This window comes from Bubalus kerabau, chromosome 19 (genome assembly GCF_029407905.1).
Source record: "Bubalus kerabau isolate K-KA32 ecotype Philippines breed swamp buffalo chromosome 19, PCC_UOA_SB_1v2, whole genome shotgun sequence".
NCBI classification, from domain to species: domain Eukaryota; kingdom Metazoa; phylum Chordata; class Mammalia; order Artiodactyla; family Bovidae; genus Bubalus; species Bubalus kerabau.
The window spans coordinates 26736234-26750856 of NC_073642.1; the positions used below are offsets into that span (position 1 = coordinate 26736234).

At 38.7% G+C, this 14623-nt stretch overlaps 1 protein-coding gene across 3 annotated transcripts in view; it reads left to right on the forward strand.

The window, feature by feature from the left end:
* The window catches only part of ZFAND6 (zinc finger AN1-type containing 6), a 54310-nt gene that overhangs the window by 23249 nt on the left and 16438 nt on the right, over window positions 1–14623 (forward strand). The window contains exon 2 of one of the 3 annotated variants that reach the window (XM_055556573.1): window positions 7255–7415. The exons of the other annotated variants lie outside the window; for them this stretch is intronic. The gene's annotated coding sequence lies outside the window, so the exon portion shown is untranslated. The remainder of the gene's footprint in view (window positions 1–7254; window positions 7416–14623) is intronic. 3 annotated transcript variants of the gene reach the window in all.

Genomic DNA, 14623 nt, shown 5'->3' on the forward strand with positions numbered 1-14623 from the left:
TGGAGTGGATAGCCTTTCCCTTCTCCGGGCGATCTTCCCAATGCAGGGATCGAACCCACGTCTCCTGCATTGCAGGCAGATTCTTTACTACCTGAGCCACAAGGGAAGCCCTTCATTTTACTTATGTATAGTAATAATGTCTTTCTTAAATGACCTATCAGTTCAGTCGCTCAGTCGTGTCCGATTCTTTGTGACCCCATGAATCACAGCACGCCAGGCCTCCCTCCCTGTCCATTACCAACTCCTGGAGTTCACTCAAACTCATGTCCATCGAGTCGGTGATGCCATCCAGACATCTCATCCTCTGTCGTCCCTTCTCCTCCTGCCCCCAATCCCTCCCAGCATCAGTCTTTTCCAATGAGTCAACTCTTCGTATGAGGTGACCAAAGTATTGGAGTTTCAGCTTTAGCATCAGTCCTTCCAAAGAATACCCAGGACTGATCTCCTTTAGGATGGACTGGTTGGATGTCCTTGCAGTCCAAGGGACCCTCAAGACCCTTCTCCAACACCACAGTTCAAAAGCATCAATTCTTGGGCACTCAGCTTTCTTCACAGTCCAACTCTTGCATCCATACATGACTACTGGAAAAACCATAGCTTTGACTAGATGGACCTTTGTTGGCAAAGTAATGTCTCGGCTTTTGTGCTCTCTAGGTTGGTCATAACTTTCCTTCCAAGGAGTAAGCGTCTTTTAATTTTATGGCTGCAATCAACATCTGCAATGATTTTGGAGCCCAAAAAAATAAAGTCTGACACTGTTTCCGCTGTTTCCCCATCTATTTCCCATAAAGTGATGGGACCAGATGCCATGATCTTAGTGTTCTGAATGTTGAGCTTTAAGCCAACTTTTTCAGTCTCCACTTTCACTTTCATCAAGAGGCTTTTTAGTTCCTCTTCATTTTCTGCCATAAAGGTGGTGTCATCTGAATATCTGAGGTTATTGATATTTCTCCTGGCAATCTTGATTCCAGCTTGTGCTTCTTCCAGTCCAGCGTTTCTCATGATGTACTCTGCATATAAGTTAAATAAGCAGGGTGACAATATACAGCCTTGACGTACTCCTTTTCCTATTTGGAACCAGTCTGTTGTTCCATGTCCAGTTCTAACTGTTGCTTCCTGACCTGCATATAGGTTTCATAAGAGGCAGGTCAGGTGGTAAGATATTCCCATCTCTTAGAATTTTCCATGGTTTATTGTGATCCACACAGTCAAAGGCTTTGACATAGTCAATAAAGCAGAAATAGATGTTTTTCTGGAACTCTTTTGCTTTTTCAGTGATCCAGCGGATGTTCGCAATTTGATCTCTGGTTCCTCTGCCTTTTCTAAATCCAGCTTGAACATCTGGAAGTTCACGGTTCACATATTGCTGAAGCCTGGCTTGGAGAATTTTGAGCATTACTTTACTAGCACGTGAGATGAGTCAATTGTGCGGTAGTTTGAGCATTCTTTGGCATTGCCTTTCTTTGGGATTGGAATGAAAACTGACCTTTTCCAGTCCTGTGGCCACTGCTGAGTTTTCCAAATTTGCTGGCATATTGAGTGCAGCACTTTCACAGCATCATCTTTCAGGATTTGGAATAGCTCAACTGGAATTCCATCAATCACCTCCACTAGCTTTGTTTGTAGTGCTGCTTTCTAAGGCCCACTTAACTTCACATTCCAGGATGTCTGGCTCTAGGTGAGTGATCACACCATTGTGATTGTCTTGGTTGTGAAGATCTTTTTTGTACAGTTCTTCTGTGTATTCTTGCCACCTCTTCTTAATATCTTCTGCTTCTGTTAGGTCCATACCATTTCTGTCCTTTATTGAGACCATCTTTGCATGATTGTTCCCTTGGTATCTCTAATTTTCTTGAAGAGATCTCTGATCTCTCCCATTCTGTTGTTTCCTCTCTTTCTTTGCATTGATCGTTGAGGAAGGCTTTCTTATCTCTCCTTGCTGTTCTTTGGAACTCTGCATTCAGATGCTTATATCTTTCCTTTTCTCCTTTGCTTTTCACTTCTCTTCTTTTCACAGCTATTTGTAAGGCCTCCCCAGACAGCCATTTTGCTTTTTTGTGTTTCTTTTCCATGGGAATGGTCTTGATCCCTGTCTCCTGTACAATGTCACGAACCTCCGTCCATAGTTCATCAGGCACTCTATCAAATCTAGTCCCTTAAATCTATTTCTCACTTCCACTATGAGTTACATTAAATTCTTGAAAAGAATATCATACAAACTAGAAAGTTTTAAACACAGACTTGTCATCTGGCATACTATTTTTAGATTGTCATAGATGAATCTGGTGGTTGTTTAATGGCTTGGAAAGGGGAAAGGAACTAGTTTAAACTGGATTAGTGTGTTCTACACTGTTAAAGCATTCCCAGATTCTAAAAATTAAAAATGGAGATACTGGTAATTTGATTTTTACATGGGTGATTGGATTTCATATAATTGATATATAAGGGTTCAGGGCTTGTTTTTGTGATGTGGGTAAATGCAAGTCAAGTATTAATCCATTATATAAATATTTGAGTGCCTAGAACACCTGTTCTATGTAGGTGTGCCAAATACTAGAAATTCAGAGGTTAGCAAGACAGATGACTCCTAAAATATGTCATTATCAAAATATAGTGGGCTGAATTACATGGTCTAACTTTGACCACAAAAGTGACTTGTGTATTAACATGTCTTGGAGCCTTTTTTCATTTCTTTCTATAGCACTCCCTTTCTCTTCAAAGTTGGGACCTGTAGAACCAGAAGAATTAAGGAAATATGGCAAATACAGATAAAGGTTCATGATTTGTCGTGTCCTGTATCAGGGGTTTGCTGGAAATTCAGACGAAGACCATGTTGATCTGACTTAATAGAGCTCTGAAGTGAGCTGCATTTTCTGACTCACATGTGTATGTGTTACAGTCTCCTTGGCAGTGTAGGTTAAGAGTTGATTTAGAAGCAGGTAGGTGATACCTGAAAATTTGCTCCCTGTCCTCCAAAATACATACACAGGTATACATACAGATGCCCATGTGCACATCCCATATTTGAGCTAGGGATTTTAGGTTTAAAATTGGATTAAATTTTTAGGCTTGAGTTGGTCATATTTCATTCACAATATGAGTTGTTCTGATCCTTTTATTATAACTGTTTACCTGCAGCATTTAGGGAATTGGAGTTTTGAATTGAGATCAGAGGAAAAGTTTGTAGAGCTAGCAGATAGGTTTGGTACTGGAGAGTATTTGACACATGCTATCTGAGAAAAAGGGAGAGAAGGCAGGGTTTGGGATAAAATAATTTTGCCTGTTTTGTAGTTGGGTAGAATCCATACTAGAAGGGTTAGATCCCTGGGTGGGGAAAATCCCCTGGAGAAGGAAATGGCTGCCCACTCCAGTATTCTCACCTGGGAAGTCCCATGGACAGAGGAGCATGGTGCGCTACAGTCCCTGGGATCACAAAGAGTCAGGCGCAATTAGCGACTAAACAACAACAGTCCTACAAGTGCCTATTCAAGTGCCTTTTTTTAAAACAAGGTAGTGTTTGGTGCTATATCAAAGATTAATCTGATATAGAGCTTGTCTGAAAGAAGGCCACGGTTCAGTAACAGTGCTCCTGACTTGGAATTAGCTTAAGTACCAGTGAATATTCTACCAGTTAGGTTGCTCATACCTGACAGAGGGTGTATCCAGATTAGTATAATAGACTAAATCATCCCTTCTTTGTCCTGACCCTTGTTTTCCCTCCAGTTCCTGCCTTTGTCTCTTTTAGGCTGTGAGCAAGGTGATGTGTTTTTCTGTTCCTTTTCAAGATGAACTGTTTGTGAGATTTCCTACTAGAGAGACTACTGTTCTGGGCCTCCTGACAAGTAAAACAAAAATGATAGGCATAGGATGCAAATAATGATTGTATAGTCAAAGCTGTGCTCTTAACAGCTCTTGCCATCTTACAGAGACTGACTCTTACAGTTAGTAAAAGACAATTGAAGATAAAATGAGGGAGAGTGTGTTAAGCCGTTGGAGGGAAAGGAGAACATGAAATCAGTGAAGTGGTATGTCGCTGTCAGGATTTTCTTCTTCCTTGCCTATATTCCTTTATTTTCTCTTTTTTTTTCCTCCCCCTTTCCTTTTTTCCTCCCTCTCTTTATTTTGTGGATTTAGACCACTGAAATGTTGTATATTCATTTATACCTTGGCCTCTCAGTGATTAACATTCTCTTGTCTTTTCCAGGTGCTCTGTAGTCATTGTGGCATTATCCGCTTATTGTGGGCAGTGCAGGATTTGCTTGGGTGGGACGTTTGTTTTATTAACGGTATTTCCCTTGTAGGTTACTGATCACTGATTATCTCTTGGCTTTGGTAATGCTTTGCTACCTGGCATACCCAGAAGGTAACTTAATTTGGAGTTTTTAGCAAGGACACACCCACTACTGCATATCCAGTTGAAGAATAGCTGTGCTTTCTTGTAGAAGTTTGTTTCTAACTGCATAGAGTAACAGGGTTGAGAAGAGGCAGACATTCACTTGAATCTTTAGCTCTCATATCGATGTTTTAAATGAGAGCACTGCTTCTTATAATTGATTAAAATGGATAGTCACAAATCAGTTTAGACTGCTGTTGGGTTGGATTTGAGTGTACAGAGATGGCTATAGGAAATGATGGTTCTCTTGTTCGGTATCTGGTTGAACTCCTTGAGAACATCAGGTCCAAATATTTATTTTTCTCAAGTATAATTTTGAAATTATAGAAAATTGCATTAATAATACAAATAGTTCCCATCTACCCCCAGCAAGATTCACTCATTGTTAACATTTTGCTACATTTGGGCTATCATTTTATTTTTTTCTGAACTTTTTTGAGAAGTTGTGTGCATCCTGTCCCTTTACCATGTAGTACTTAAAGACGTATATTATCTAAGAACAGCATTCTTATAGTTTCAAGGACATTCCAGTTATCAAGGAAATTGATACAGTACACTTCTCTAACACACAGCTCACATTCAGATTTCTCTAGTTTCCTCAGTAACGTTCTTTAATAATTTTTTTCCTGTCTAGGATCCAATCTTCAATCATTTATTGACTTGTCATGTCTCTAGTTTCCTTTAATCAGAACCCTATCCTTAGCCTTTCTTTGTCTTTTGTGACACTGGCACTTCTGAAGAGTGACAGACCATTTATTTACAGAATCTCCCTCGAATGGGGTCTGTCTGATGTGTCCTTGTGATTGAATGTAGGAGGTGTCGCAGTGATTGGATGTAGGAGGTGAGCAGGAATGCTGCGTTACTGCGTGTGATTCTCAGGGCCTCTCATCAGGAGGAGTGTGTCCACTTGTACTCTTTGCAGTGATACCAGCTTTGATCTTCCCATTAGTGTGGTAAAGTTACTGTTTTCCTTTCTCCAGTAAGCAATTTCTGGGGAGATACTTTGAGATTTAATATATGCTCTTCATCATCAAACTTTCATTCTCAAAAAATTTTAACAATCTTTGGCAGTTTTGCCAGAATCTATTGTTCGTATGGTGGTTGAAGTTCACGTCTTTGATTGCACAAACCCAGTAGTATAGGAGGGAGTCTGTTCAGCTGTTGGTTTCCTTGGCTTTATAAAGTATTTTGTATTGAACTGGATTTTCTCTTCTGAGACTTTGACACATTATTTCAAATTTTGTACTTTTATGCCACTTGTGAGATAAGCCTGCTGTTTTCTTCTTTGTAACAGCCCCTCAGAATGCATTCCACTTTTGTCTTTTCTCTCAGTTACTACTCCCATTTCTAACAGTTGTTTCTTGTGAGAGAGAGCTTTCCTGAGTTTATAATCATACTCTTGGTTTCCTGCTAGCACTCATTTATCAATGTCATAGATCTAGCACTAAATCCAGATACCAGTTCCAGATATGGTTTATATCAGTTCCAGATATGGTTTATTCAATACAATAGATTGCTGTTGCTTATAATCTAGTTTGAGCATGAGGCTTTGGAGTCAGATAAATCTGGATTCAAGTCCTGTCTCTTCCACTTATTAGCTCTGTCCTCTTCAGCAAGTTCGTAACGTCTCTGAACTTGAGTTCCATAATCTGAAAAGAGTTGGTAATAATTGCAGCTACCTTTTAGGGGGGAATGAGGATTAAGTGTGCATGTAAAATTCTGGGAATGGTGTCTGTTGCACTGTAATCACTCATCAAATGTTTATTGTTATTATATAGAAAGGATGCTTCTATTTTTACACCCAAGATTGGTACAATTTATTTTTAGCTGTTGTTTTTTATTGTAGGCTCATTTAAATCTGTGGTGAAAATGAGAAAGTTTTAGTAAGTGTTACTGAAGCACAGTTAGACTCTTGAATAAATATTTTAACTTATGTGAATATTATTCTATCAGTGACAACTTTGATAAAGTTTAGAGTCATTTCTTAAATTATTTATATGTCCATTATAAGTAGATTATAAAGTAACAAACATTTGAGTTATTTTGACTGAATCCTAAAACCTTTAGCCTTTTAGTGCATAGCAAATACACAATCAGTTTTTCAGCATTAAATATTTTAAAAATTAGCCAGTGAATTTTGAGTGTTTGTATGCTATTTCTTACAGCATTTTAAAACCATGTTGTTAATATAAATAGTAACTTACTTTGTGAAATCCTAAAACTTTTCCTAAAATTTACTATGGAAACTGAGTTTATTAATACACACATGTTGGGGGAACAGTTATCCAGGTATTTTAGGACACATTGATTGAACACAATTTTATTTTCCAGATAAGCTGTCTAGAACACTTGGAGAACCTGTTTCAATAATGATAATATAGGAATTTGAGTCTGTGGGGAAATGTGCTGTAACCTTTCATTGTAATGTTAGAAGTATAGCTCCTCTTTCTGTCACAACAGGACCAAGAGTCTTACTCTCCTTAGTCAGAGGGTCCCCAGGGATATTCTTGGTACACTCAGGGCACCCCACTGACTGTCTCTTTATAAAAAAAGTTCTTTCATTGGTGATTATTTATGCCAAAGAAATAAGCTAAACTTTAGGAAAAAAAGAAAGACCTAGTTTTGCTTACTTTGGGCATAAATGATTATAAAAGGTAGAAAAATCTATATGTTACAGTTACATATTGTTCTGTTACATACATTGGTGTCAGATAGCAAGTGAAATGTTATTCCTGATTTTACATTGCAACCCTTTTTATGTAGCTGTAAGAGTGAAAGCACTCCTTAAACTTGTAGACAATTAAAGTGTGCATAGTTAATTTGAACTGTCTCAACTCTCTTTCATGTTAAATGTGTTACAGGAATGAATCTGAAGTCTGCTGCAATAAAACACTGAAGGCTTTAAAATGTTTTCTTGCATAAAACTCAAACTTTAAGTAGCTGCTTATGAGGATAGGGAAGGGAGGAAGCTAATGTCTGTCTCAAGATACAGGACAGCTGTTTGCTCATCAACCTCAACTGTGTGAGTAGACTTAAGCCTGTAACACTGTGTACTTAGGCATAATAATAACTTACAATTTTAAAATCTAAAGGACTTAAAGATACTCTTAAGTCAGCATGATGAGGTATTTTTTAGGGTCTGTTTTTTTCTGGTGGGTAGAATGTTGAGGGTGGAGTGGGTGATAGGTTTTTATTTATAAAGTATTTTTGAGAATAAAACTTAACAACTAAGTATCATTAGTGACCATGCTCTTTTTTCATTATTCTATTATTGTGAAGCAAAAGAAGAAAATTCTGTAGATCACTCTATTTTATAGTTGATTTCATGCTTTTAAAATAAATATTTTAATCAATCATAAAATGTATTTTGGAAGTATGATGTTAGATATTAATATAGAAAATAGCTCTTGGAAATAATTTAATAACAAATTGTAATTAATAATTTTTATAATGTCTGTGTTTAATCAGAGAGAGTATGTACTTCAAAATAAAGGAACTCTAGTTTATTGAATGCAGTTAGAAGTCTTTTACACTTGCCAACTTTGTTTTTAAAATACTTAATATAAATTCCTGTGGAAAGAAGAATTCTCCTTTTTCTCTTACTAAAAGCTATCACCTTAAGAATCATTTTGGGATAGAGGGGTCTGATTTTTTTTTTCTACTTTCTTTTTTTGTTTTTGTATTGGGTTTTTTCCTCCTCCTTCATGGATTTAGGAGTAAGACTCTTTTTTTTTTTTTTTTTTTTTTTAGGAGTAAGACTCTTAATTGAATATTTCCCGCACTAGAGAAATGTATGGTTTTATAGAAAAGATAATTAAAATATAAGACATTGCCATGAGCAGTGTGATGACCGTGTAGGTTAAGATTTATCAAATCTTATTAACTATTTAGGGAACTGTGAAATAAAAGAAATGCTGTTTGCAATAAGATGAGCTTACTTTCTCTTTCACATCAGAATGTGTTGACTGAAGGAAAATAAAAATTGACTGATTTTAGAATCAGTGAGTGAGGAGGCTCTTAGAAAGCATAATGAAGAACATGTAGTGAATATGGATATTCTTATGCAAGTAGTCAAAAGAGTACATGCCAGAAATGAAGAGAGGAATATGGATACATTCAAAAGTAGTTAAAAAACTTGAAGTTTCAGTTTGGTCGATTTTTTTTTTTTTCTTTTCTGGGCTGGTCAGTAAATGGACAGTACTGTATGAATCCCCAGGGGTTACCTTAGTCCTAATTTTTCAGTAGCTCTAAAGAAATCATGTTCAATGATGACAAGTCTCACTTTAGTGAGATTTTAAGGTCTATAATATGAGGTTTAACTCTCCAGTTTACAGTCATTTGGTATTTCCCCTGTAAAGGGTGAGTTTAATTTGGTACTATTTTGTGCAATACTCTAGCACTCTATGCTCTTCTCTTTAATTAGTGTTTCTTTATTGTCGAATAAAGAAAATGTAGGTGAAGGAAGCCTTTAGTACATACTTAGTGAAAGTTTGATTTATTTATTTTTTTATTGAAGGAAAATTGCTTTACAGAATTTTGTTGTTTTCTGTCAAACCTCAACATGAATCAGCCATAGGCGAAAGTTTGATTTTTAAAGATAAAATTAGGCAGAAAGGACACACAGTAGGAAACAAGAGAAGCTTGTATATAACTATGGAGGATTTGGGGGGAAACTGTATGCCAGTAGATTGGTCCTGTTTACATTTCTCCTTCTATCGCTCTGAGGTGATTCTTCGTGTCTGTGTTATTATTCTGCTGAGCAGGTAGAGCAGAGTGCTGAGGAGCTAATTAAGTTTCCTGGGCTAGGAAGTGCTTGCAGGAGAGTGTGAGCACCATTCATAAACTCTGCTTCTGCTCTGTCCCTGGCCTGCCCTACCCTTAGCCTACCACATAGGCTTCTTGTTGATCTTGCACTCACTTCTGTGACAGAGTTTTGCCTAGATCATATGTACATTTTAACTTCTTATGTTGTTGTGTCTTGCAATATGCAGTAACATGGAGTTCCTGAGTTACACTGAAACCCATGTAACATGCATGGTTAAGGGCCCAGGGTGTACAGTCAGGCTGCCTGATTCAGATCCTAACATGATAGTGAACAAATGACTTAAACCTTTCTGTGACTCTCTTTTCTAATCTGTAAAATAGATACAGTAATAATTTGTTACCTGATATGGAGTATTGTGAGGTTTAAGTGAGTCATCGATACTCGCAAATTATTGCTTTTATTATTAATCTTTTGTTTCTTCTTTGATAGGAATAATAGTAAGTGGCCTATTCCAAGTCCTTAAAGTAATCAGTTGTAAGGCTTGAGGATGTAGAATTGGAAACTCAAAAAGGAGGGTATTTTCAGTTGGGTATCATGGAAGATCTCGCTTGACCAGTAGAATAGAGAACCTTACTCTCCTGCCTTCTGTTCTCCTTCTGCTGTATTAGCTAGCCAAGTTTCAGTTTTCAGTAGACGTATGTGGCTAAGTGTATTGGACAGTGCTGTTCTAGATGGTTGGATTTGAATCTGTAATATATTTACTTTAAACATGGCCTATCTTGATGACACGCAGCTATATTTGTCTAGAACATGAAAGATTGGTCTTGGTGTCAGATGTAACTCCACACAAGAGGAAGAAAGGAAGGAAAAATACTTACTGAAGAATATTGGTTAAAGTTAGGGATATTTTCTCTGAGTTTTAGGTCAAGTGATTTTTAGGCACTTCAGCAAAGTCAGTATCAGTTCAGTCACTCAGTCGTGTCTGACTCTGTGACCCATGGACTGCAGCACACCAGGCTTCCCTGTCCATAATCAGCTCCCGGAGCTTGCTCAAACTCATGTGCATTGAGTTGGTGATGCCATCCAACCATCTCATCCTCTGTCATCCCTTTCCCCTCCTGCCTTCAGTCTTTCCCAGTATCAGAGTCTTTTCCATTGAATCAGTTCTTGGCATCAGGGGGCCGAAGTACTGGAGCTTCAGCATCAGTCCTTCCAGTGAATATTCAGGACTGATTTCCTTTAGGATGGACTCACTGGATCTCCTTGCAGTCCAAGGGACTCTCAAGAGTCTTCTCCAACACCACAGTTCAAAAGCGTCAGTTCTTTGGCACTCAGCTTTCTTTATGGTCCAGCTGTTACATCCGTACACGACTACTGGAAAAGTCATAGCTTTTGACTAGAGTCATTATAATGATATTTTAAAATAAAGGCATGGATGGATGAACTAAGCAGTATTGAAGGTCTTGAGTTCTGTCAGTAGAGATTGCATCTTGGATTAAAGTGCTTTCTAATCTAGAAGCACTTTTGAAAGCTTGGCAATGTAATGGATGGCAAACTTAAGTCTCTCAGGAAGGACTCAGTACCAGTGTTTTATTATAAGAGAATCTTCCTCTGTTGGAGATGGTCCTGCTAAACCTTAAAGTAGTCTGGAGTCAGCACTGGTCATCACTCACTGTGTGTGTAGAAATGTGGTGTGTGTGTGTGTGTTTCTGCTGCTTCTAATAGCAAGAAGTAGAAGCATGGTTTTATGTTCTGTAAGATCTTGCTGTTTTCTGGAATCTAATCAGGGGCCAGAACACATTGGAACAGATACCCATTCTAACTGAAAAAGGGAAGTGGGAGATTATTTTAAAAGAGATGTGAAAAATCTCAAGGAATTGGCAAGAGGTTTACAGCTTTGGTACCTTTTTCTGTGTTTGGTGTTCTTCCTCTTCTCCACCACCTTTTCAGATTGGGTCATTGGGTCAGGTTTTCACCCCTCTCCACTTAACTTTTCTGGAAATACCCTGTGGTACCAGTGGGGCGATTAGAGTTAAGACCTGTAGGTTGTACATACTGTGTTAAAAGGGAGTTGAAGGAGTCAGTTGACATGCCTAACTTCAGTTTTTTAACTGATTAAAAAGAAGGGAGGAACTCGATGAAAGTAGAGTGTTTTGGGTGCATTTTATAGTTTTGTGGCTCATAGGGATTATTGAAATTAAAAGTGACATCTGTGTATATACATGAAAGTCACACATCCGTATTCCTATCCTAACACTTGCACTGATCCTTACAAGCAGAGCCGTCTGTCATAACTTTCATCTTTTATGGTACCTCGGAGAGCAGTAGGCAGCACAAGTGTATAAGCAGGGCCCCTTAAATGAGGAACTGGGATAAAAAGAAAAATCGACCTAGAATCATTTAATTTTGCTGTATCTTTTCTGATCACACTCTAAATTGCATAGTTTTGAAGGTGTTTTTTCATGTCTTATATTTGAGTGCCTCTTGTGTACCTGCCATTGCTCTGGAACAGGAATTGGCAAACTGAAGCCCATTACCACCTCTTTTTGTTAATAAAAGTTTTATTGGAACAGAGCTATGCCCATTTATTTAGTCGTTTGGAGAAGAAAAGTAAATGAAAACACATAAATATGGGAACCAATGGGAAAATTTGAGTGGGTTCCCTATTTTGCCAAAAAAAAAAAAAAAAGGAATTGTTTTGTGCAGATAATGACTATGTCAAATTCTTTAAGATATGCAATATGGAACCTGCATAAAATTGAGAACATAAAATTGACTACAACTTTCATTATAAAATAACAACATGGTGTGCCAGCTTAAGCACATTGCTAAATGAAGCCCTCTCTGAGTGAACCGAATTAGAAAAAAATATCCCGAAGCTCAAGAGAGTGAGGCTGAACATCTTTGTTCAGGGCACAAACTGTATAACATTTAGTGGTACTTGATGGCAAACCTAGATCCTGTTTTGAACAGCAAATTCAGTTTCTTTAGAAGGAGCCTATTGCAGCCTATTTGCTTTGGGGTAAATGCTTGTTTACTGCAGGTTGTAGTACAAGGCTGCTACTTTGCAACACAGTTTAATTCAATACAGTTTAATTCACGCATTCAGCAAATACTGAATATCTACCATGTGCCAAGCATTTTTGTAAGTTATCAGTGGACAAAATGGACAGAGTCGCTGCTGTTACAGAGGTAACATTTTAGTAGAGGGAAGATAGATGAAATAAGTGTAATTTAATAGTAAAGATTAAGATAAGGGCACTGAAGAAAAATAAAACTGGATAGGGTAATAAAGGATGCTGGTGGTTATTTCAAATAGGGGGATGAAGGAAACCCTCCTTCAGAAGATGACAGGTGAGCAAAGGCTTGAAGTTAGATGAGGGACTCCTGTCCTCCTAGTGACTTCTGGAAGGTAGAAGTTATAGCAGTTACAAAGGCCTTAAGACCGTAGCATACCTGGCAATGTATGTGATCCGGAGGAGTGGGAGAGAGGAGGTCAGGTAATGGGGGAACAGATTATAAAGCGCCTCTATGTCGGTCGGGAGTTTGGCTTTTACTTGGTCAGCTGGAGGATTTTGAGCAAGCATGCAGTGTGCTTTGTTTTAGATGTAACATGATCACTGGCTGCTGTATTGAAAATACACCATAGGAAGGTAGTAAGAGAAGCATGGGAGACAGATGTATCAATAACTGTATTGGTTATCAATAACCGTATAGCACATTACCCCCAAAACTTAATGGCTTCAAACAACAAACATTTATTGTCTCGCATGGTTTCTGTGAGGAATAGAGAAGCGGCTTAGCTGTGTAATTTTGACTCAGGGTCTCTCATGAGGTTGCAACTCAGATGTCAGCAGAGGTTGTAGTCATCTGAAGACTTCACCAGGACTGAAGGGTCTGCTTCCAGATTCACTCACATGCCTCGTGGCCTGAGGCCTCAGTGACTGAGCAGTTGGGTCCCTCCTACAGCACCGTAGGGCCTTCCCCAGAGCGAGCGATCCACACGAGAGAGAGCAGGGCAGCAGCCACAGCGTGCAGCGTTTGCCGTGACTAGACTCAGATACGGACCATCACGTGCACAGCATTCTGTTGTTATCCAGACCAACACCCAGAAAATGCGGGTGGGGACTACCAAGGGCCTGAATGCCAGGAATCCTGGGGCTCTCTGGGGGTCGCCTTGGAGGCTGGCACCTGGTTTACATGGTATTGTCTCAGTGTCATCACAGCAAAGCCTGCCTCTCTCCCAGCAGTACCAGTGAGATCCAGGGAGGAGGGACTGAGTCATAGGCCAGACTCGGATCACATGCCCACCTCTGAGACAGGTCTGGCTCTGAGGAGGCGGGGTTAGACCTATCTCAGCAAGTGAGAGAGAGGTTCTGCTGTCTGAAAGGGTAAGGAGGAAAATGTACCAGGCAGACAGAAACTGTCAGTTCAGGAATATGATATCTTCCTGTCCAGTTATTGAGTGCTTTTATAATTATTAAGACACCATGGATGTTATTTATATAGCCTTGGTGAATAGAAAGCAGTGTGCTAAATAGAGGACAGTTTGTACCAAGAACATTGCTGTCCTTTTTCCCATCATAGCTACAACTCTGTAAACTATACCTGCTGTTAAAGATTTGTGTGAAATATTGCCTTTCATAGTTTTTTCCCCTTATTGGGTGATGAACATATACTTAATTAAGAGATGAAGCTTAGGGAGCAAATAATACTTTAAATTTACATTGTCTGGATTAGAGAGAGTCCCACAGTTAGTAGGACCTCTGCCCCTGGGAGTCCCAGGCCCACCTAGACTCCCCACATTCTCTCCGGTGATGATTACATTAACACCATTTGATTATTTAATCCAGGAATTGGCAGACTTGTCGTTCATCACCTATTTTTGTTCAGCACATGACCCAAGAATGGCTTTTGTATATTTTAAGTGGTGAAGGTAAAAATCAAGAGGGACATTTTATAATGTGAAAATTCTAGGAAATTCAAATTTTGGTGGTCATTAAGTACAGTTCTATTGAAACATTGTTGGTGGCTGCTTTGATGCGACAACAGTGAATTGAATAATTGTAACAGAAGTTGCATGGCCTTGAAATCTAAAATATTTACTATTTGGTTATTTACAGAAAGGTTTGCTGGCCCCTGATTTACACATTTTTGGGTGCAGCAGAGTAGAGTCATCTAAGGTGGGAATGCCAGTCAGTTTTCCTGAAGCCTATCTTCTTCACCTGGAAGCACCATAGTGGCCTCAATTTGTGAGACCTGTTGTGCTGGTCAGTGAAAACTTCTTTATGTCAATAACCAGGGAAGTGAGATTTGAGTATACTAGAACTGGCTCAGAGGTCTCTTATCCTTGTATAACTTAGTGTGTTGAAACTGATGGATTAATTATTTGCTGGGAAGGAATATGTGGTATCCCACAGGATGTCATCCTCGTGTTAGCTGGACTCAAGCCATTTTGTCCTTCA